Below are 21,505 nucleotides of genomic sequence, written 5' to 3' on the forward strand. Positions count from 1 at the left end.
TATAAAAACGAAGAATGCTTTTCTTGATTACAGCAAAATAACAGAAAATTATGTTAACAAAAACTAGTGGATGTTACAAAATTATTTTATTTTGAAAATGGCAACTAAGCCCTAAAAAATTATCTAACATAAAACCAGAAAGAAAGATATAGGTAAAATCTTTGAATCAGTCTATACTTCTTTTGCTCTTCAGGCAAGCTTCTCAGGAATAGGAAAAAATCATTCGATATTCTTCCCATTTACTTCTTCTAGCTGATGGACCTTTTCCTCACCTCTCGGTGGCATTTTCAGGACTGGATTACAAAGGTGGGACTTTCAGGACTGGATTACAAATAGGCATATAAGACTTTTATTGCTGCATGCAGACTTTTGAATTTCAAACACTACATCATTGGGGCTCTGAATTTTTATTGATCGGCGGGTTTTGTTCTCTCGCTGGTGGTATGGGCGGCATCATGGGCATTCCTTTTGCTCCGCAGGATGCATCCAAATGGCCAGAGATGGGAATCCTGCCCTTGCCCATGCTCTTAGCTGCAGGCTGCGGCATAGTACAAAACGCTTATGTACCTGAGGTTTTAACTGGGCAGGCACCTAGCACCCAACAAAGCAGTGAATTTTACCCAACTTTAATACCCACCACAGAACGAATTACTAGCATTTCATTCAACTTACCCCCTTCACCATGAGGTATGGTGGAAATAAACACATGAGACTGTGTTTCACAGAAATAAATTTCTGACTCACATTGGGCACAAACTGGGCTTTCAAGTGAGAGTCCTGGGCATTAGCAATTCCTCCACACAGTCAGTTGGGTAAAATTCGATGGTATGTCGGGTGCTAGGCGCCTGCCCTGTAAAAACCTCAGGTGTGTAGTAACTTCTTTTATGACTTGTGTTGGGGAATTGTTAATGCCCTGGACTTTGGCTTGAAAGACCGGGGTTCTTGCCCGATGTGAGTCAGAAATTTATTTCTGTGTAACATGTTCTCATGTGTTCATTTTCATCATATCTCACGATGAAGGGGGTAAGTTGAGGGAAATATATGCAATTCATTCGCTGCTGGCTCAGGAAGTTGGGTAAAATTCGCTGGTATGTTGGGCGCTAGGTGCCGGCCCGGGAAAAGCCTCAGGTATGTAGTACTTAGGTTCCAATTTCTTTTATGATTTGTGTGGAGGAACTGCTAATACCATGGACTCTAATATGCAAGACTGGGATTTGCAACTGATATGAATCAGAAATTTATATCTGAATCACGTTCTCATGTTTCCATTTTCATATATATATATACTGTATATATACACATAAGTGCTTATATATATATATATATATATATATATATATATATATATATATATATATATATATATATATATATATATATATATATATATATATATATATATATATATATATATATATATATATATATATAAGAAATATAAAAGTACTACGTCGTACTTATAAAATGTTAGGTAAAGTCACAATGAAATTCCTGTTAGAGAGCATAGTATATTAAAAAGATATATATATACAGAGCTTATAGCTTTCGTCCATCTGCTGTGGAGTTGATCATAAAATGGTGTATAATATACAACTCAAGAAACAAAATAAAGCAGGAAACCATATATACAAACAAACATTACAGAAAGTACAACTATTTAATCAGGTTGTTGGACCCTTTCAATTCTAAAATTCTTCGAGACCTTCGAAACCTGGAGTCTTCCGCTAAAGAGCCACCAAGGTGCTTTTGTTCTAAATTATGACTTTGATTTGGGGAAGAATTCAACTGACTTGGTATATTTCTAAAATTACGAATACCAGCACATTTACAAATTTCTTCACTTATACTGTAATATTATTTTCAACAATGTCCAAGTTTCCATCAAAGGTATTATTTAACGAAATGAGGGGGCCTTCAGTACATCTTCTGGTGGATCTGTCCAAGCATTTATACACAACTTGACCACCAGAAGATGTATTGAAGGCACCCTCATTTCGTTAAATAATACCTTTGATGGAAACTTGGGCATTGTTGAAAATAAAATTATAAGTGGAGAAATTTGTAAATGTGGTGGTATTCGTAATTTTATAAAAATACCTAATCAGTTGAATTCTTCCCTAAAACAAAGTCATAATTTAGAACAAAATCACGTTGTTGGCTCTTTAGAGGAAGACTCCAGGTATCTTCCGCCAAGGTCTCAAAGAATTTTAGAATGGACAAGGATCCGACAACCTGATTAAATTGTTTTACTTTCTGTACTGTTAGTTTGTATATATGGTATCCTGCTTTGTTTTGTTTCTTGGGTTGTATATTATACTCCATTTTAGTGATCAAGTCCACAGCAGAAGGAAGAAAGCTATAATTTCTGTACATATATATTTTTAATATACTATGTTCTCCAACAGGAATTTCATTGTGGACTTTATATGCATATATATATATATATATATATATATATATATATATATATATATATATATATATATATATATATATATATATATATATATATATATAAATAATGGGTGTTTCGAAATTAGAGGGGGCCCCCCCCTCCACGAAACAAATGGAAAGTTATGAAGTTTTCTGCCATAGCCTATCTCCAAGTACATTATTTTAAGTTTCTATTAAGCTATTTTTCATTTTACATTTCTTGTATTTTCAGACTGAGTGTCGGAGTTAGAGACAGCCATGGCTAACGGCCCAGAGGAAATCAGATGGATTGACCGAATCCGGGCTATAACCTTCAGAGAGGCCAGGGATGCTGGCGCATCCTTCATTTCATGTTCCTGGATAGCTAAATACATTAAAAGAGATGAATCCTTTGTTAAAAGAAACTGGAACAAAAATCCATGTGACTGACATCGCGAAAAGAGTGAGAATCTTGGAAGGCCTGAAGACATCATAGCAGAGGCATTGGGTAGACCAAGAAAGTCTTTACGTAAATTGGCGCTTGAACTAGAAACAAAAAGGGGAAAGAAGAGAAGTTATAGTGCTGTATATCGTGAGTTGAAAAAATCTGGTATCAAGCCATTTCATGTTATCAGCAAGCCCAACATCACTCAGCAACAGAGAAGACCGTGCATGGTTTTGTGGTTCATTTCTTAAAGACTGGGATGAAGCTGACTTTCTCCATGTTGCTGCATCAGATGAATTCTTCATTTACACAGTCAGGAAGCCAAATCATAAAAATGACATCATTTGGGCTGCAAAGTTGGATGATATCAGCGATGGCGTGCGCTATCGCCAAGTTGTGAAATTTCCTGAATGTTTGGGAATTTTTCTCTGTTTCACAGCCAAATGGTTAATGTGGGTCATCAAAGAAAAAGGACAGTCATGGAATGGCGAATACTTCAGGGAAACTGTGCTTACTGGTGGACTATTTCCTTTCCTCCAAGATTCTGAAAATGTGTTATCTGTTGAAGAAGTCACATTTTTGCATGATAAGACACCATGTTTCAAGGCTTTTCAGACACAGGAGCCACTTTGATTTCTTCTCGTCAAGTGAATTTCCAGGAAGCTCCCCTGACCTTAATGTGTGTGAAAACATTGGTAGTATCTTAAAGGATCATGTTGAAGTGCGCACAGTGAACTATGATGGTATACCAAGCCTCAACGACCAGTGAATTACCATTATTAAAATAGTTTAACCAGACCACTGAGCTGACCATCAGCTCTCATAGGGCTGGCCCGAAGGATTAGGATGGAATGACAAGTCTAGGCTAGAAGCCTAGCACTGGGATCTTTATTATTATTAAAATAGTTTAACCAGACCACTGAGCTGACCATCAGCTCTCATAGGGCTGGCCCGAGGGATTAGGATGGAATGACAAGTCTAGGCTAGAAGTCTAGCACTGGGACCTAATAGGTCACTTGTCAATGATGATAAACGAAAATGAAAATGAAATTAAAAGCTGTAAAAAGGCATACACTTTCATACTGGAACACACTCACACAATAAATACATTTAAACTCATGCTCCCATACATACTCACTAAAAAGGTATATTAAAATTTAAAATAAATTAAGTAAAATCATAATATTTACTTGTTTTAAAATTCATTACTGATTGATTGTTTTTTTTCTTATATTTTTCCAATTAATTTGCAGCTTCTCATGAACATTAAAATGGGTGCTATTGAGAACGTTGAAGATTCTGACAAAATTTCTTCTATCGGTCTATTTCCAAAATTTGATAATCGCTGCACGTTATATTTTGGACATTCACACAGTATATGCTTAACTGTTATCAGCACATTACAATCTGGGCATTTGGGAAGAGGGCCACATGGACTGTTCATTAAGTGTCCATGTGTCAAACGAGTATGGCCTATTCGAAGACGTGTCAGAATTACTTGTGCTTGTCTCTCTCTTTGATATGACGAACTCCATTTTCCAACACTGGATTTTATCTGTTTTAATTTATTATTTTCAGGTTCTTCGTTCCATATATTTTGCCATTTTTTACAATGACTGTTTTTATATATTTTGTATAGTCACTGATAGGGATGTCTACATTTGTTCTTGTCATGTGGACCGCTTCTTTAGCTGCTTTATCAGCCTCTTCATTTCCCTTAATCCCTACATGGGCAGGGATCCAACATATTTCAATATTTTTTCCCTTATTATACAATTTATGGAGTGAGATTTTTATATGTTGCACAATATTATTTTTGGGATTATAGCTTTGAATAGCTTCTATAGCACTTCTGGAGTCGCTATAAATTACAAAATTATTATATGAGACTTCTCTAATTATTTTTATGGCCGATACTATTGCACATAACTCAGCTGTATATACAGAGGCTTTGTCTGGGAAAGAGAACTGATACGTTTTGTTTTGGGATACCGCAGCATATCCCACTCCGTATTGTGATTTAGATCCGTCAGTGTATATTGCGTAATGTGGACCTTTTCGGATTATATGCTCTACTGCATGTTGTCTTTGGTATTCTGGAGTATATGAATGATTTTTTGATAAATATTTCAAGTGTGTACAAATTCTCATTTTATTCATTGTCCAAGGAGGAGGCAATTTTAACATTACAGGTAATTGTATATACATATTTAGCGACTCAAACAATCTTCTAGCCCTAATTGGGAAAGAAGGTGGATGATTGTTTATAAACACATCTCTTAATCCAAATAATTTTTGGTTGGAGAATCATTTGTCTGAATTCTCAGAGCACTCTTCATCGTTACTAGCTCTCTATGGAGAGACAGAGGTAGTTCACCACATTCAACTTGTAAAGATGATGTTGGTGATGATCGAAAAGCTCCTGAACATATTCTAAGACCCTCATTATGAATTGGGTCTACCGTTTTCAGCACTGCATCTGATGCCGAGCCATATATTTCACTTCAATAATCAACGATAGACAGCACTGTTGCTTTATACAATAAAGTAAGGGTATGTCTATCGGCTCCCCAAGTAGTGTTCGACAGTTTTTAATTAGGTTTAATGCTCTTTTACATTTTGATTTCATGTATGTTATGTGGGCTTTCCAGTTCATGTGAGTATCAAATACTAATCCTAAAAATTTTGCTGTTTGGCCAATTGGTATACTATGGTTTCTGATTTTTATGTCTATTTCTTCTCCTTTTTTCCATTTTTTGTTTTTATAAAACATGATTGCTTGGGTTTTATCTATGGAAAATTTAAAGCCTACAGATAAAGCCCATTCATCTATTTTTACTATGCTTTTGTTAATGATTCGTTCTGCATGTTTTATTCGAGATGCTGAATAATATATGGCAAAATCATCCATATACAGGTTACTTTTAATACCAGTAGGTAGATTTTTACTGATATCATTAATTGCTAACGTAAACAGTGTGCCACTAAGGACGCTTCCCTGTGGAACACCATTTTCTAGAGGAAATGTTCTAGACAGAACATCATCTATTCTCACCTGAAAACTGCGATTTGTCAAAAGTTTTGTATAAACCTAGGTAAATGTCCACAGATGTTGTTGTTTTGTAAAGTTTTTAATATAGCATACCTCCATGTAGTATCGTATGCTTTTTCAATGTCAAAAAAGACAGCTACAGTAATTTGTTTTCGTTCAAAACCTCGGCGTATATGGTCTTCTAAGTTACAGAGAGAATCTAATGTAGATCTGTTACACTGTGACCCAAACTGAGTGGGAGTTAAAATTTTATTTTCTCGTATGTGCCATGTTAGTCGAGCATTTACCATTTTCTCTAGTAATTTGCACAAACAACTTGTTAAAGAAATAGGTCTGTAATTGCTTACATTACTGGGATCTTTTCCAGGTTTGGGGATTGGAATAATTATGGCTTTGCGCCATTCATCAGGAAATAAATTTCTAAGCCATAAGTGGTTATAAAACTCTAACAAGTATGTCTTTGCCAAAGGTGCTAAATGGCATATCATTTCAAAACAAATATTGTCACCTCCAGGGGCAGATTTATTGCTGTTCAACAGAGCAAATTCTAGCTCTTCCATACTAAATTTTCTATTATAATATATATCTTCTACTGTTTCAAAATTTATTGTTATTAATTCTATATTATTTTTTTCTTTGTGCGGAAATGCTCATCTAAATTTTTGTTGCTACTTACTTTTGCTAAATTTTCACCTATTACATTACTAATTTCTTTAGGATCAAGTATTATTTTCCCATCTTTTATTATGGCATGTCTAGGTGGTTTGACATGGGTACCATTTATTTTCCTGAATTTTTCCCATATTTTTGTATGGGAGTATTTTTAGAGATCTGATACATATTTTTTCCATGAAATGATTCTTCCTTGAATTACTTCTCTTTTAAACTTTGCAGATATTTTATTATAAAGAGGTTTTAATGTATCAATTTCTAATAATAATATAGTTAGTTTTTGTAAGGTTCCTACTAATATCGGCAAAGTTTTGTTTAATTTACTGCATTTTCTATTCAAATTATTTAGTCGTCTTCCAATCTGGTGTTTTAGTTTTATTAATTCTGTTAGTTTTTCAGACCACCATGGGACTTTGTGTTTTGTTGGATGAGATTTGGATTTTGGTATTGCTTTATCAGCAGCATTTGTAATGAAATCAACAAGAAATTTATTAGTTTCATTATGGTCTTTCAAATACTCAAATGGTGGGATATTCCTGGTGTGGAATTCATATTGTTCCCAATCTGCTTTATAAATGTTATATCGAGGGGCATGTTTGGTGGGGTTATTTTGTAATAAAGAAATTAATATGGGGAAATGATCACTTGTATGCAAGTCGTCTACCGTATTCCAGTCCAATCTGTCTACTATGTTTGTTGTACATAGAGTTAGGTCGATTGAGGAATATGTTCCATGTGTTTTAGAAAAATATGTGCTGATTTCGTTATCATTTATACAGCACATGTCATATGAATCTATGAATTCCTCTATTTTATTTCCTGCTCTATTTGATTCTGTACAATTACAGTCCCACATTGGGTTGTGGGCATTAAAATCACCTACTATTAACGTTGGTTCCTTAGTATTATTAAGTAACTCTTTGAGTTTGTCAACGTCATAATTTTTATTAGGTTGATTGTACAAATTATGAATTACATAATTATCGTTTTTATTCGTATTCTAATACTCGACGTTTGCAAATCAGTAAAGTTTACAGGTACTTTGTCATAACATACTTTGTTATGTACATATATAGCAGTTCCTAAATTCCCTTCTTCTCTCTAGATGAAGATGCTAAGGTATATTTACCTATCGTTAATATTGTTTTGTTGACATGTTGCAAACATAATATCATTGGTTCATATTCTTTTAATAACCGCTGTATTTCTCTAGGTGTAATCTGGTCTGTAGACCATTTACGTTCCATTGTATAATATAACTATTGAAAATATTTTTATAGCGGCCGGGTTTTACTCTCTTTTTTGTATTATCAATTTGGAATTTTTCTAATAATTTACTCACGACATTCATCTGTTTTTCCTTATAATAGACTAAGTGCTCAATGCACATGCACCCTTTTTCATGGTTACTCAAATCTGTGTTTTCTTTTTTTTCTATATTTCATAAAATTTCTTATAATGTTTGTTAAACCATCTTTTGTTATGCTTTTGTTGTTATTGCATAATTCAATGAAACAATCATTACATCCACAAGTATTATCATGTGTATTTCTCTTTTCATTTGCTCTTGTACCAATTACTGGAGAAGGAGTAATCTCTTCTCCCTTGACATAATCATTATCATCTATGGTATGATTCTCTTTCACTTCTTCAGTCTTCTCGACATTTGCCTTCATAGGTTCTATTATTATTTTAGGAGATAAAGGTATATTCTTAGCTTGTTTTTGTTTTTGTTCCTTTTTCATCTCCTTTATCTTTGGTTTAACTGATGTTTCTCTAATAATAGTTGGTTTCTTCGTTTTGGGTGGTGTTCTCTCCAAAGGCCTTTTTTATCTTTAATTTCCAGTCTATCTCTACCCTCTTCTGTTACTTTAGTAGCAGCATCTTCCTGTGTGTCTATTTGCATTAATATTTCAAATGAATTGGATAAAATATTATCCATCTCATTTGTACCTGTTTCTTTATTCTCTATTTTATTTTTTATTTCTAAATTATTAATTTTTTCTTGAGACTTACTTTTCTGTGCTCTGTTATTTCTATCTGTTTCCGTTTTGCTTCATTTTTGCTCTTGTTATTGAGGAATATGAATGTTTCTTAGATGGATCTTGCATTCCTCTCACTTTTAATTCCAATTTAGCCTCTCTGATAGACATCCCTGTTCGTTCTTGTAACATTTTCAGTTCTGTATTGTATATGTAGTAAACACACTCCTTGGACCTAGCATGATGATCCTGTCCACAGTTTACACATTTTGGTTCACTACATTTCCATTGTGTGGCATGTTCGTCAGATCCACAATAAGCACATACAGGTTCATTACTACAGTTTTTCTTTGTGTGTCCATACTTACTACAATTCTGACATTGTAGCGGTTTGGGAACATAAGGCCTCAGTTCTCTGTTTTGGCCCAAAATTTTTATTTTTGAGGTAACTCTTGGCCCTCAAATTTTATTTTTGCAATTCTTAAAGCCTTATTATTTTGTTTACTTGGTATTGTATATACCTCACAGTCTTGGATTTTGGTATATCTCATTTTAAGAGAGTCCAACAGTATATTTTTGTCAACCGGTTCGTCATTATTTTCAGGAAGTACAATAGTACCCTGAATGCTATTCATAGTGTCATGCTTTTTACTTGTACATTTATATTGTCAACACTTTTTATTGATAGATAGTCCTCAGACTGGTTTTTGTTGTGGCTTCTATAAGCCACGTCTTCATTTTTATTTGTCTAAACGACATTTCTGTCGTTGAGTGTCTTTAATAAGAAGTTTTCTAACTTTAGGGCTGAGATTTGCTGTTCTGTTTCCATGGTCAGAAACCTTGACCAACTTCCACTCCCAAAAGAGAGTCGAAGTGAGTCAAGGTTGGGTCAAGACGATATTTACTTTTTTTTTGATTTAATGAGTACTGGAGTATAGGGTTCCAGTGTGATTACATTTGCATTCTTGTTTGTTTTTTCCAAAGAAAGGTTGTTACAGGAGGTTCCAGTGGTCGTCATCTGTGCCAAGTCACTACCATCAATGGGCCCAGGGGTACTCGAATCTTTAATTTCACTTACCATAAAGATTTGAGGGAGAAAAAAAAAAAAAAAAAAAGTAAACCTGAAAACCTTAAAAAGATATCATCAGCCTTTCATGGAGTTCATTCCTCCACTAATGGCACAAGTGAGAACCGACTCCCAAATGTCCGCATCCCTACCCTACCCCAAAGGGGATGGCACAACATGATTAGAGTGGCTCAAGTGTAAGCCAACCCGCTTGATAGGACTGAGAGCATTACTAGAATACAATCATCCCCACCTTAATCACATTATGGGCAAACCGGACAGAATGCCGAGAGTCCTATTCCCAGAACTAGACCCCCCTGGAATCCGTGGTCCAGTCCCGTAGAATAGTTCTGCCTGAAAACTCAGGTCCGAACATTATTGGGCAGTTGATGGTCCTGCCACGGTTCTCACTATTTAGCTTCGGATATAAACCCAATCCCAGCTATGATACCTTTTCCTATTTACCAGGTCCAAGAAATTTGTAAGAAAGTGAAAATATCCACGCCATTTAGATCGAAAGGTTTGTAGGTGATCCGTCAGGGCCCGGGCTCTTATTCTTCGTAAGAACGAAGAAGAAAAGCCAGGGCCCCTTACCCCCTCACCACGTGAAGGAACCTACTTCGAGGGGGCTGATGATGAAGACTCGGCCATAGAGTGAAATAAAAAGAAATTTAAGGAAATTAAATTTCACCAAAAATTCTGTCCAAATTCTGCAGGTCTGCATATGGAAAACATGGCAAATTTTGCAACGTTTCAATTTTGGCTCTCTAGATCCCCAAAATGAAGGTTAGTGTTGTTTATGAACACTGATGATGAAGACTCGGCCAGGGAGTGAGATAAAAAGAAATTTGAAGAAATTAAATTTCACGAGAAATTCTGTCCAAATTCTGCAGGTCCGCGTATGGAAAAAATGTAAAATTTTGCAATGTTTTAATTTCGGCTCTCTATATCCCCAAAATGAAGGTTAGTGTTGTTTATGAATGCTGATGATGAAGACTTGGCCATAGAGTGAAATAAAAAGAAATTTGAGGAAATTAAATTTCACCAGAAATTCTGTCAAAATTCTTCAGGTCCGTGTATGGAAAAAAGGTCAAATCTTTCAATGTTTCAATTTCGGCTTTCTAGATCCCCAAAGTAAAGGTTAGCGTTGTTTATGAACACTGATGATGAAGACTCGGCCACAGAGTGAAATAAAAAGAAATTTGAGGAAATTAAATTTCACAAGAATTCTGTCCAAATTCTGCAGGTCCGCGTATGGAAAAAACGTCAAATTTTGTAACGTTTCAATTTCGGCTCTCTATATCCCCAAAATGAAGGTTAGTGTTGTTTATGAATGCTGATGAAGACGACTCAGCCATAGAGTGAAATAAAAAGAAATTTGAGGAAATTAAATTTCACCAGAAATTCTGTCCAAATTCTGCAGGTCCGCGTATGGAAAAAATGTCAAATTTTGCAACGCTTCAATTTCGGCTCTCTATACCCCCAAAATGAAGGTTAGTGTTGTTTATGAACACTGATGATGAAGACTCGGCCATAAAGTGAAATAAAAAGAAATTTGAGGAAATTAAATTTCACCAGAAATTCTGTCCAAAATATGCAGGTCCGCTTATGGAAAAAATGTCAAATTTTGCAACGTTTCAATTTCGGCTCTCTATATCCCCAAAATGAAGGTTAGTGTTGTTTATGAATGCTGATGAAGACGACTCAGCCATAGAGTGAAATAAAAAGAAATTTGAGGAAATTAAATTTCACCAGAAATTCTGTCCAAATTCTGCAGGTCCGCGTATGGAAAAAATGTCAAATTTTGCAACGTTTCAATTTCGGCTCTCTATATCCCCAAAATGAAGGTTAGTGTTGTTTATGAACACTGATGATGAAGACTCGGCCATAGAGTGAAATAAAAAGAAATTTGAGGAAATTAAATTTCACCAGAAATTCTGTCCAAATTCTGCAGGTCCGTGTATGGAAAAAATGTCAAATTTTGCAACGTTTCAATTTCGGCTCTCTATACCCCCAAAATGAAGGTTAGTGTTGTTTATGAACACTGATGATGAAGACTCGGCCACAGAGTGAAATAAAAAAAAATTTGAGGAAATTAAATTTCAACAGAAATTCTGTCCAACTTCTGCAGGTCCGTGTATGGAAAAAACGTCAAATTTTGCTATGTTTCAATTTCGGCTCTCTATATCCCCAAAATGAAGGTTAGTGTTGTTTATGAATGCTGATGAAGACGACTCAGCCATAGAGTGAAATAAAAAGAAATTTGAGGAAATTAAATTTCACAAGAAATTCTGTCCAAATTCTGAAGGTCAGCGTATGGAAAAAATGTCAAATTTTGCAACGTTTCAATTTCGGCTCTCTATACCCCCAAAATGAAGGTTAGTGTTGTTTATGAACACTGATGATGAAGACTCGGCCATAGAGTGAAATAAAAAGAAATTTGAGGAAATTAAATTTCACCAGAAATTCTGTCCAAATTCTGCAGGTCCACGTATGGAAAAAATGTCAAATTTTGCAACGTTTCAATTTCGGCTCTCTATACCCCCAAAATGAAGGTTAGTGTTGTTTATGAACACTGATGATGAAGACTCGGCCACAGAGTGAAATAAAAAAATTTGAGAAATTAAATTTCACCAGAAATTCTGTCCAAATTCTGCAGGCCAGCGTATGGGAAAAATGTCAAATTTTGCAACGTTTCAATTTCGGCTCTCTCTATCCCCAAAATGAAGGTTAGTGTTGTTTATGAACGCTGATGATGGAGACTCGGCCATAGAGTGAAATAAAAAGAAATTTGAGGAAATTAAATTTCACCATAAAATTCTGTCCAAATTCTGCAGGTCGCGTATGGAAAAAATGTCAAATTTTGCAACGTTTCAATTTCGGCTCTCTATATCCCCAAAATGAAGGTTAGTGTTGTTTATGAACACTGATGATGAAGACTCGGCCATAGAGTGAAATAAAAAGAAATTTGAGGAAATTAAATTTCACCAGAAATTCTGTCCAAATTCTGCAGGTCCGCGTATGGAAAAAATGTCAAATTTTGCAACATTTCAATTTCGGCTCTCTATATCCCCAAAATTAAGGTTAGTGTTGTTTATGAACACTGATGATGAAGACTCGGCCATGGGTGAAATAAGAAGAAATTTGAGGAAATTAAATTTCACCAGAAATTCTGTCCAAATTCTGCAGGTCCGCGTATGGAAAAAATGTCAAATTTTGCAACGTTTCAATTTCGGCTCTCTATATCCCCAAAATGAAGGTTAGTGTTGTTTATTAATGCTGATGAAGACGACTCAGCCATAGAGTGAAATAAAAAGAAATTTGAGGAAATTAAATTTCACCAGAAATTCTGTCCAAATTCTGCAGGTCCGCGTATGGAAAAAATGTCAAATTTTGCAACGTTTCAATTTCGGCTCTCTATATCCCCAAAATGAAGGTTAGTGTTGTTTATGAACGCTGATGATGGAGACTTGGCCATAGAGTGAAATAAAAAGAAATTTGAGGAAATTAAATTTCACCAGAAATTCTGTCCAAATTCTGCAGGTCCGCGTATGGAAAAAATGTCAGATTTTGCAACGTTTCAATTTCGGCTCTCTATATCCCCAAAATGAAGTTTAGTGTTGTTTATGAACACTGATGATGATGACTCGGCCATAGAGTGAAATAAAAAAAAATTTGAGGAAATGAAATTTCACCAGAAATTGTGTCCAAATTCTGCAGGCCTGCGTATGGAAAAAATGTCAAATTTTGCAACGTTTCAATTTCGGCACTCAATATCCCCAAAATGAAGGTTAGTGTTGTTTATGAACGCTGATGATGGAGACTCGGTCATAGTGTGAAATAAAAAGAAATTTGAGGAAATTAATTTTCACCAGAAATTCTGTCCAAATTCTGCAGGTCCGCGTATGGAAAAACTGTCAAATTTTGCGACGTTTCAATTTTGGCTCTCTATACCCACAAAATGAAGGTTAGTGTTGTTTATGAACTGATGATGAAGAACTCGGCCATAGAGTGAAATAAAAAGAAATTTGAGGAAATTAAATTTCACCAGAAATTCTGTCCAAATTCTGCAGGTCCGCGTATGGAAAAAATGTCAAATTTTGCAACGTTTCAATTTCGGCTCTCTATATCCCCAAAATGAAGGTTAGTGTTGTTTATGAACACTGATGATGAAGACTCGGCCATACAGTGAAATAAATGAAATTTGAGGAAATTAAATTTCACCAGAAATTCTGTCCAAATTCTGCAGGTCCGCGTATGGAAAAAATGTCAAATTTTGCAACGTTTCAATTTCGGCTCTCTATATCCCCAAAATGAAGGTTAGTGTTGTTTATGAATGCTGATGATGAAGACTCGGCCATAGAGTGAAATAAAAAGAAATTTGAAATTAAATTTCACCAGAAATTCTGTCCAAATTCTGCAGGTCCGCGTATGGAAAAAATGTCAAATTTTGCAACGTTTCAATTTCGGCTCTCTATATCCCCAAAATGAAGGTTAGTGTTGTTTATGAACGCTGATGATGGAGACTTGGCCATAGAGTGAAATAAAAAGAAATTTGAGGAAATTAAATTTCACCAGAAATTCTGTCCAAATTCTGCAGGTCCGCGTATGGAAAAAATGTCAAATTTTGCAACGTTTCAATTTCAGCTCTCTATATCCCCAAAATGAAGGTTAGTGTTGTTTATGAACACTGATGATGAACACTTGGCCATAGAGTGAAATAAAAAGAAATTTGGGAAGATTAAATTTCACCAGAAATTCTGTCCAAATTTTTCAGATCTGCGTATGGAAAAAATGTCAAATTTTGCAAAAATTCAATTTCGGCTCTCTATACCCCCAAAATGAAGGTTAGTGTTGTTTATGAACACTGATGATGAAGACTCGGCCATAGAGTGAAATAAAAAGAAATTTGAGGAAATTAAATTTCACCAAAAATTCTGTCCAAATTCTGCAGGTCCGCGTATGGAAAAAATGTCAAATTTTGCAATGTTTCAATTTCAGCTCTCTATACCCCCAAAATGAAGGTTAGTGTTGTTTATGAACACTGATGATGAAGACTCGGCCATAGAGTGAAATAAAAAGAAATTTGAGGAAATTAAATTTCACCAGAAATTCTGTCCAAATTCTGCAGGTCCGCGTATGGAAAAAATGTCAAATTTTGCAACGTTTCAATTTCGGCTCTCTATATCCCCAAAATGAAGGTTAGTGTTGTTTATGAACACTGATGATGAAGACTCGGCCATAGAGTGAAATAAAAGAAATTTGAGGAAATTAAATTTCACCAGAAATTCTGTCCAAATTCTGCAGGTCCGCGTATGGAAAAAATGTCAAATTTTGCAACGTTTCAATTTCGGCTCTCTATATCCCCAAAATGAAGGTTAGTGTTGTTTATGAACACTGATGATGAAGACTCGGCCATAGAGTGAAATAAAAAGAAATTTGAGAAATTAAATTTCACCAGAAATTCTGTCCAAATTCTGCAGGTCAGCGTATGGAAAAAATGTCAAATTTTGCAACGTTTCAATTTCGGCTCTCTATATCCCCAAAATGAAGGTTAGTGTTGTTTATGAACGCTGATGATGAAGACTCAGCCATAGAGTGAAATAAAAAAGAAATTTGAGGAAATTAAATTTCACCAGAAATTCTGTCCAAATTCTGCAGGTCGCGTATGGAAAAAATGTCAAATTTTGCAACGTTTCAATTTCGGCTCTCTATATCCCCAAAATGAAGGTTAGTGTTGTTTATGAACACTGATGATGAAGACTCAGCCATAGAGTGAAATAAAAAAGAAATTTGAGGAAATTAAATTTCACCAGAAATTCTGTCCAAATTCTGCAGGTCGCGTATGGAAAAATGTCAAATTTTGCAACGTTTCAATTTCGGCTCTCTATATCCCCAAAATGAAGGTTAGTGTTGTTTATGAATGCTGATGATGAAGACTCAGCCATAGAGTGAAATAAAAAGAAATTTGAAATTAAATTTCACCAGAAATTCTGTCCAAATTCTGCAGGTCGCGTATGGAAAAAATGTCAAATTTTGCAACGTTTCAATCTCGGCACTCTATATCCCCAAAATGAAGGTTAGTGTTGTTTATGAACACTGATGATTGAGACTCGGCCATAGAGTGAAATAAAAAGAAATTTGAGGAAATTAAATTTCACCAGAAATTCTGTCCAAATTCTGCAGGTCCGCGTATGGAAAAAATGTCAAATTTTGCAACGTTTCAATTTCGGCTCTCTATATCCCCAAAATGAAGGTTAGTGTTGTTTATGAACACTGATGATGAAGACTCGGCCATAGAGTGAAATAAAAAGAAATTTGAGGAAATTAAATTTCACCAGAAATTCTGTCCAAATTCTGCAGGTCCGCGTATGGAAAAAATGTCAAATTTTGCAACGTTTCAATTTCGGCTCTCTATATCCCCAAAATGAAGGTTAGTGTTGTTTATGAACGCTGATGATGAAGACTCGGCCATAGAGTGAAATAAAAAGAAATTTGAGGAAATTAAATTTCATCAGAAATTCTGTCCAAATTCTGCAGGAAAATGTCAAATTTTGCAACGTTTCAATTTCGGCTCTCTATATCCCCAAAATGAAGGTTAGTGTTGTTTATGAACACTGATGATGGAGACTCGGCCATAGAGTGAAATAAAAAGAAATTTGAGGAAATTAAATTTCACCAGAAATTCTGTCCAAATTCTGCAGGTCCGCGTATGGAAAAAATGTCAAATTTTGCAACGTTTCAATTTCGGCTCTCTATATCCCCAAAATGAAGGTTAGTGTTGTTTATGAACGCTGATGATGAAGACTCGGCCATAGAGTGAAATAAAAAGAAATTTGAGGAAATTAAATTTCACCAGAAATTCTGTCCAAATTCTGCAGGTCGCGTATGGAAAAAATGTCAAATTTTGCAACGTTTCAATTTCGGCTCTCTATATCCCCAAAATGAAGGTTAGTGTTGTTTATGAACACTGATGATGAAGACTCGGCCATAGAGTGAAATAAAAGAAATTTGAGGAAATTAAATTTCACCAGAAATTCTGTCCAAATTCTGCAGGTCGCGTATGGAAAAAATGTCAAATTTTGCAACGTTTCAATTTCGGCTCTCTATATCCCCAAAATGAAGGTTAGTGTTGTTTATGAACACTGATGATGAAGACTCGGCCATAGAGTGAAATAAAAAGAAATTTGAGGAAATTAAATTTCACCAGAAATTCTGTCCAAATTCTGCAGGTCCGCGTATGGAAAAAATGTCAAATTTTGCAACGTTTCAATTTCGGCTCTCTATATCCCCAAAATGAAGGTTAGTGTTGTTTATGAACACTGATGATGAAGACTCGGCCATAGAGTGAAATAAAAAGAAATTTGAGAAATTAAATTTCACCAGAAATTCTGTCCAAATTCTGCAGGTCCGCGTATGGAAAAAATGTCAAATTTTGCAACGTTTCAATTTCGGCTCTCTATATCCCCAAAATGAAGGTTAGTGTTGTTTATGAACACTGATGAAGACGACTCAGCCATAGAGTGAAATAAAAAGAAATTTGAGGAAATTAAATTTCACCAGAAATTCTGTCCAAATTCTGCAGGTCGCGTATGGAAAAAATGTCAAATTTTGCAACGTTTCAATTTCGGCTCTCTATATCCCCAAAATGAAGGTTAGTGTTGTTTATGAACACTGATGATGAAGACTCAGCCATAGAGTGAAATAAAAAGAAATTTGAGAAATTAAATTTCACCAGAAATTCTGTCCAAATTCTGCAGGTCGCGTATGGAAAAAATGTCAAATTTTGCAACGTTTCAATTTCGGCTCTCTATATCCCCAAAATGAAGGTTAGTGTTGTTTATGAACACTGATGATGAAGACTCGGCCATAGAGTGAAATAAAAGAAATTTGAAATTAAATTTCACCAGAAATTCTGTCCAAATTCTGCAGGTCCGCGTATGGAAAAAATGTCAAATTTTGCAACGTTTCAATTTCGGCTCTCTATATCCCCAAAATGAAGGTTAGTGTTGTTTATGAACGCTGATGATGGAGACTCGGCCATAGAGTGAAATAAAAAGAAATTTGAGAAATTAAATTTCACCAGAAATTCTGTCCAAATTCTGCAGGTCCGCGTATGGAAAAAATGTCAAATTTTGCAACGTTTCAATTTCGGCTCTCTATATCCCCAAAATGAAGGTTAGTGTTGTTTATGAACACTGATGATGAAGACTCGGCCATAGAGTGAAATAAAAGAAATTTGAAATTAAATTTCACCAGAAATTCTGTCCAAATTCTGCAGGTCCGCATATGGAAAAAATGTCAAATTTTGCAACGTTTCAATTTCGGCTCTCTATATCCCCAAAATGAAGGTTAGTGTTGTTTATGAACGCTGATGATGAAGACTCGGCCATAGAGTGAAATAAAAGAAATTTGAAATTAAATTTCAGAAATTCTGTCCAAATTCTGCAGGTCAGCGTATGGAAAAATGTCAAATTTTGCAACGTTTCAATTTCGGCTCTCTATATCCCCAAAATGAAGGTTAGTGTTGTTTATGAACACTGATGATGAAGACTCGGCCATAGAGTGAAATAAAAAGAAATTTGAAATTAAATTTCAGAAATTCTGTCCAAATTCTGCAGGTCGCGTATGGAAAAAATGTCAAAATTTGCAATGTTTCAATTTCGGCTCTCTATATCCCCAAAATGAAGGTTAGTGTTGTTTATGAACACTGATGATGAAGACTCGGCCATAGAGTGAATTAAAAGAAATTTGAGGAAATTAAATTTCACCAGAAATTCTGTCCACATTCTGCAGGTCCGCGTATGGAAAAAATGTCAAATTTTGCAACGTTTCAATTTCGGCTCTCTATATCCCCAAAATGAAGGTTAGTGTTGTTTATGAACGCTGATGATGGAGACTCGGCCATAGAGTGAAATAAAAAGAAATTTGAGGAAATTAAATTTCACCAGAAATTCTGTCCAAATTCTGCAGGTCCGCGTATGGAAAAAATGTCAAATTTTGCAACGTTTCAATTTCAGCTCTCTATATCCCCCAAAATGAAGGTTAGTGTTGTTTATGAACGCTGATGATGAGACTCAGCCATAGAGTGAAATAAAAAGAAATTTGAGGAAATTAAATTTCACCAGAAATTCTGTCCAAATTCTGCAGGTCCGCGTATGGAAAAAATGTCAAATTTTGCAACGTTTCAATTTCAGCTCTCTATATCCCCAAAATGAAGGTTAGTGTTGTTTATGAACACTGATGATGAAGACTCGGCCATAGAGTGAAATAAAAAGAAATTTGAGGAAATTAAATTTCACCAGAAATTCTGTCCAAATTCTGCAGGTCCGCGTATGGAAAAAATGTCAAATTTTGCAACGTTTCAATTTCGGCTCTCTATATCCCCAAAATGAAGGTTAGTGTTGTTTATGAACACTGATGATGGAGACTCGGCCATAGAGTGAAATAAAAAGAAATTTGAGAAATTAAATTTCACCAGAAATTCTGTCCAAATTCTGCAGGTCGCGTATGGAAAAAATGTCAAATTTTGCAACGTTTCAATTTCGGCTCTCTATATCCCCAAAATGAAGGTTAGTGTTGTTTATGAACGCTGATGATGGAGACTCGGCCATAGAGTGAAATAAAAGAAATTTGAGGAAATTAAATTTCACCAGAAATTCTGTCCAAATTCTGCAGGTCCGCGTATGGAAAAAATGTCAAATTTTGCAACGTTTCAATTTCGGCTCTCTATATCCCCAAAATGAAGGTTAGTGTTGTTTATGAACGCTGATGATGAAGACTCGGCCATAGAGTGAAATAAAAAGAAATTTGAGGAAATTAAATTTCACCAGAAATTCTGTCCAAATTCTGCAGGTCACCATATAGAAAAAATGTCAAATTTTGCAACGTTTCAATTTCGGCTCTCTATATCCCCAAAATGAAGGTTAGTGTTGTTTATGAACACTGATGATGAAGACTCAGCCATAGAGTGAAATAAAAAGAAATTTGAGGAAATTAAATTTCACCAGAAATTCTGTCCAAATTCTGCAGGTCCGTATGGAAAAATGTCAAATTTTGCAACGTTTCAATTTCGGCTCTCTATATCCCCAAAATGAAGGTTAGTGTTGTTTATGAACACTGATGATGAAGACTCGGCCATAGAGTGAAATAAAAGAAATTTGAGAAATTAAATTTCACCAGAAATTCTGTCCAAATTCTGCAGGTCCGTGTATGGAAAAAATGTCAAATTTTGCAACGTTTCAATTTCGGCTCTCTATATCCCCAAAATGAAGGTTAGTGTTGTTTATGAACGCTGATGAAGAAGACTCAGCCATAGAGTGAAATAAAAAGAAATTTGAGGAAATTAAATTTCACCAGAAATTCTGTCCAAATTCTGCAGGTCGCGTATGGAAAAAATGTCAAATTTTGCAACGTTTCAATTTCAGCTCTCTATATCCCCAAAATGAAGGTTAGTGTTGTTTATGAACGCTGATGATGAAGACTCGGCCATAGAGTGAAATAAAAAGAAATTTGAGGAAATTAAATTTCACCAGAAATTCTGTCCAAATTCTGCAGGTCCGCGTATGGAAAAATGTCAAATTTTGCAACGTTTCAATTTCGGCTCTCTATATCCCCAAAATGAAGGTTAGTGTTGTTTATGAACACTGATGATGAAGACTCGGCCATAGAGTGAAATAAAAGAAATTTGAGAAATTAAATTTCACCAGAAATTCTGTCCAAATTCTGCAGGTCAGCGTATGGAAAAAATGTCAAATTTTGCAACGTTTCAATTTCGGCTCTCTATATCCCCAAAATGAAGGTTAGTGTTGTTTATGAACACTGATGATGAAGACTCAGCCATAGAGTGAAATAAAAAGAAATTTGAGGAAATTAAATTTCACCAGAAATTCTGTCCAAATTCTGCAGGTCGCGTATGGAAAAAATGTCAAATTTTGCAACGTTTCAATTTCGGCTCTCTATATCCCCAAAATGAAGGTTAGTGTTGTTTATGAACACTGATGATGAAGACTCAGCCATAGAGTGAAATAAAAAGAAATTTGAGGAAATTAAATTTCACCAGAAATTCTGTCCAAATTCTGCAGGTCCGCGTATGGAAAAAATGTCAAATTTTGCAACGTTTCAATTTCGGCTCTCTATATCCCCAAAATGAAGGTTAGTGTTGTTTATGAACGCTGATGATGGAGACTCGCCCATAGAGTGAAATAAAAAGAAATTTGAGGAAATTAAATTTCACCAGAAATTCTGTCCAAATTCTGCAGGTCCGCGTACGGAAAAAATGTCAGATTTTGCAACGTTTCAATTTCGGCTCTCTATATCCCCCAAAATGAAGGTTCGTGTTGTTTATGAACGCTGATGATAGAGACTCGGCCATAGAGTGAAATAAAAAGAAATTTGAGAAGATTAAATTTCACCAGAAATTCTGTCCAAATTCTGCAGGTCCGCGTATGGAAAAAAGGTCAAATTTTGCAACGTTTCAATTTCGGCTCTCTATATCCCCAAAATGAAGGTTAGTGTTGTTTATGAACACTGATGATGAAGACTCGGCCATAGAGTGAAATAAAAAGAAATTTGAGGAAATTAAATTTCACCAGAAATTCTGTCCAAATTCTGCAGGTCGCGTATGGAAAAAATGTCAAATTTTGCAACGTTTCAATTTCGGCTCTCTATATCCCCAAAATGAAGGTTAGTGTTGTTTATGAACACTGATGATGAAGACTCGGCCATAGAGTGAAATAAAAAGAAATTTGAAATTAAATTTCACCAGAAATTCTGTCCAAATTCTGCAGGTCCGCGTATGGAAAAATGTCAAATTTTGCAACGTTTCAATTTCAGCTCTCTATATCCCCAAAATGAAGGTTAGTGTTGTTTATGAA

This window comes from Macrobrachium rosenbergii, chromosome 3, assembly GCF_040412425.1.
Source record: "Macrobrachium rosenbergii isolate ZJJX-2024 chromosome 3, ASM4041242v1, whole genome shotgun sequence".
Classification (NCBI taxonomy): domain Eukaryota; kingdom Metazoa; phylum Arthropoda; class Malacostraca; order Decapoda; family Palaemonidae; genus Macrobrachium; species Macrobrachium rosenbergii.